Source organism: Pholcus phalangioides, unplaced genomic scaffold (genome assembly GCF_987345545.1).
Source record: "Pholcus phalangioides strain wild (caught in Gottingen) unplaced genomic scaffold, Ppha-v1.0 ptg000040l_1, whole genome shotgun sequence".
In the NCBI taxonomy this organism is placed as follows: domain Eukaryota; kingdom Metazoa; phylum Arthropoda; class Arachnida; order Araneae; family Pholcidae; genus Pholcus; species Pholcus phalangioides.
Genome location: NW_028301626.1, coordinates 4,044,983 through 4,049,240, shown reverse-complemented (window position 1 = coordinate 4,049,240; position 4,258 = coordinate 4,044,983).

Below are 4,258 nucleotides of genomic sequence, written 5' to 3'. Positions count from 1 at the left end.
CCACATCCACGCACTTCCCTTCCGAAGAAAAAAAAATTACTTGAACTGTGTTGCCAAACCGAAAGTGCTAAATTCGAATGCGAGTTGAATGATAAGGCGTTCAAGCTTAGAGGAGAAATAAGGAAAAGAAATTATATGCGTTCAAGAGGGCGGGAGGACTGATCATCGTTCATCTTCGAACAAAAAAAACCAGATTTGCTTCAGGTGATGCCTGGGAAATAATTGACAAGCAGCAGAAGATCGAGGAAAAGATACTGGCTACCATGGAGGAAAGAATAACAAGAGGTGACATCAGGAACGAAAATTGAAGCCGTTGTGGCAACCCTATGGCCTGACGAGTAAGCCCAAACAAACCGCTCTTTTCCCTATACTTAACATGTGTTTTGCCGGATCGAATTCTCTTAAAATATTAATAACTAAATAAATTTAAGCACCATGACCATTTAATGCGTCTTCAGGTAATCTACATGATCTAATAAAGGGGAAAAATAAAATCTTATCCTTATATAAGGGGTTGTTATATTTTTTCATTTATTTTTGAAAAAGGGGAAGATCACTTTTCACTCTCGATTCGTCATAAGTTTTTAGTTCGGTGCTTCAATTTATTTTAAAATTTTGATGCATCACATTAATGTCTATGGGAATATAATTAATTAAAATAATATGAAGCTGCAATAAAATGCAATTTCATAATTTTTTTCTTTTAACTGTTTATCTTGCCTTTTTGATATTCATCATTATGATAGACCCGGGACATTTCGAAAGTGTTTTAGGCTCGTGGGCGCTCGTTTTAAGCTTTACATGAGGAATTTTGATTTCTGAATCAGTTCTGAGGTGCTCGAGCACCTTCTGACAGGGCCGTAGCTAGGATTTTTGCCACCCGGGCAAACAGCATTTTGCCGCCCCGTGCCTCAAAGTACTGGAAGTGCTCGAACGTCGTCCGCCACTGTGTATTTATGGTTTTGCTGCCTATAGGCTGTACAAATTTCGCCACCCTTCTTCCGTTCCACTCTCATATTTTTGAATACGTATTACTGGAAATATATGCCGCCCATCCGAACTTTCCGCTATGTAGGTGTATTGAGAAAAAAATATTAAAAAATAAAAAACTTTTTTTACGAGCCGCGATAAGTCATCTCTCTGGCCTATAGTATTTAGAAAAACAATCTGGGCTGTTTTTTTTTTCTCTTCATTTTGTACCAAATTACTTTGCTTTCAAAGTGGTATGTGTACGAAAATTTGACAAAAAAGTTTCGAATTGAATTTGAAATCTAAAATTGTGTTTGTGTTCGAGTTTTTGCCTGGAATGGAGAAATATTTCTACAATATTTTAATATAAACAGCTGAAAGGCATTATATATGCTAATGTATCGCATATATAATGTTTTTCGCAAAACAAGTCAGATTTTTTCAAACACCGCTTGTTCAAGCGTCTTTAAACATTGTATTTCTCTCAGCACTGAGGTGTTACATACTTTGGCATAATTTTTTTTAAATTAAAATGCCGAGAAGAAATTTTGTGGCACAAGATTATATCTTATACACATATCTTATACTTTGTATAAGTGTAAATTTTGGTTATTTTTGTAAAAGGTTCCATGTTGTTGAAGTTAATAATCGAAAACAAATAACAACTAAAATTGCAAAAGCTCTCGTTCAATTGTATAAATATATCCAAAGAATTTGAGGGGAAAAAATCGAGTTCCTAAAGTGAATAGTAAATTTTTAAATGATTTTTAAAAACGGGGATGTTTCCCATAGGAAAGCATGGGAAGCCACGGTTTGTTTGGGCTTACTTGGTCCCTTTAATAGAGCGATCACTGGCTTCATCTGGCAACCCAGATTCCCCATGCTTTCTCAACGGAGGCACTGGTCGCGTCACCTCCTGTTATTCTTTCCTCCATGATTGGCTACAGCGATGATACTGACACCACGCTTCTGCTCAAAGATGACGGATGAGTTAACCTATTGGAGGAAGTATAGGAGGTATAAGACTCCTGTACTTCTTTCTGAGGTCAACCAAGGATTTTTAGGAACTCAAATTAATAAGACAAAAGTACAGGGGATGACCTCCATAGGAATTAGTAGAAGTGCAGATTTCACTGTGAGATACAGAAATTTAGAAACATCACCGGATGGGACATTTTTTATTCCGAAATTAGATGGCAGGACCAGTGCTTTGAATCCAACAGTAGAAACTTCTTCTTTGTCTGCCGTCTGCTTATTCAGAGGAACGTTTAATTAAGATGTTTCGAACGTCTCCTTAAACATTCGAAAAATAACTGAAGTTATCATACAGTTCAGTTTTTGGAATGTGTTCGTAAGGAACTGAGCTGAATGAAAAATTCTGCTAGCTCCACCTGAACGTCACCGTATTAGTCAGTTTTACTTTCTAGATTAGATGGCAGCACCAGTATTATGAATTAAATATTGGAAACCCCGTTTATGAGTCGTCTACTCATAGGCGGAGATTAACTTGGAAGTCTGGAGGGGGGGGGGGCAACGTCATTATTGCTGGGGGGGGGGACACGATGATGGTGATGTCAATTCATATATACATTAGATCAGTCGAATCCAATTTTGACGCTGGGGGGAGGGGACAGCCAAAGCCTCCTAGAGAGTAGTATCTAGGAGGCTTTGGGACAGCCCATGCATCTACTTATTCAGAACAACTTTGTTTTGAACGTCTCCTCATGCTTCTTGAGAAAAACTGAACTCATTATCCAGATTCCTTTGTGGGCTCTACTCTTAGGGAACTGAAGTGAATAAAAAAAGCAGCTCTTTTTGCTAAGTCACTGTTGATTTATAAATTAGATGGCAGCGCAAATACGCTAGACTAATCTGTAAAAATTTGCTATTTATCTGCGTCTGCTCATTCAAAGGTATTTCATTTCAAACGTCTTCTTATATACAAAAGGAAATGACTGAACTTGTTCAAATTCTTGGTTTTGCTCGTAAAGCCGGGTTTTCCTAGGAGTAGAACTCTTGCGCTATGCGCAGCGTAAAAACGCTAATTGGTTAAAAACCTGAAATTCAGGTTGTTTTTTTTTTTTTTTTTGTCAATCAGCATTTTTACGCTTCGCGCGCTGTAGGAACCTGCTCCTAGGAAAATGTTTTCTACGGTGCGTGCAGCGTGAAAATCACTGATTGGTTAAAAACCTGAAATTCACGTTTTTTAACCAATCAGCGTTTTCATGCTGCACGCGGTGCAGGTAACATGCTCCTAGGAAAACCTGGCTTTAGGAGTGAAACTGACAAAAAATTATGTTCCGGTGAAACTCTATCATCACTGCAAGAGTCACTTCTAATAGTCTAGTAGATGACAGCACCTACTGGGTAATTATCATCTGTTGTGAACAGAGTAAAGGAAGGCCTTAAAGAAGGCGCAAGCGTAGAGTAACAATACGTCCCGTATTTTCTGTATTTTTGGCCGTCCCGACTTTTTGGCAAAAGTGTTTCGGTTTTTCTCGTATTTTACACGAAGCCTACTTGAATTTGTATTCTTTATTGAAGTCGAAGATTGAAATTATTTTTCAACTAATAAATTATATTATGATAATTACAACTAGGGTGGCCATACGTCCCGTATTTCCCGGGACAGTCCCGGTATTTTCTCTTTTTTTGACCGTTCCGACTTTTTGGAAAAAGTGTCCCGGTTTTTCCCGTATTTCACACGAAGCCTACTTGAATTTTTATTCTTTATTGAAGTCGAAGATTGAAATTATTAGTCGATAGTTACAACTATATATGGGATATTAATCTCCCACATTTGCCTTGGTAAACGTTTTTTTTCGTGGAATACATTTTAATCCACTGCAATTTGCAGTAATGCATCATTTCCCGCCATTGTGATTTTACGTAATTTTAACAATATTTGGCAACTTTGTTCGCTTTTGGCAATAATTGGCGATGTCCGTATTTGGAATCTCAATATTCCGTATTTCTCTCGAGAGAATATGGTCAGCCTACGCAAGCGTGCATCTTCTTTGTGGAGTTATTCACTTGTAATCTGAAAGATAGGTGGCAGAATATAGAAGAAGAAATACTTAACAGCTGACCATATTTCATCTGGGCCAACACCAAAAAATAAAAAAACAGAAAAAACTCATTTGGTACTGTGGAAATTATTGTGAATTCAGTGGAAGTAATTGTGAATTCAAATGTGTTGTCTCAAAAAGCAAATTATAAATTGAAGTAAGCTTGATAAAAAACAGCCTCTATGGTTAAGCCTTTACTTGAGCTGAGCTCTATGAACGTG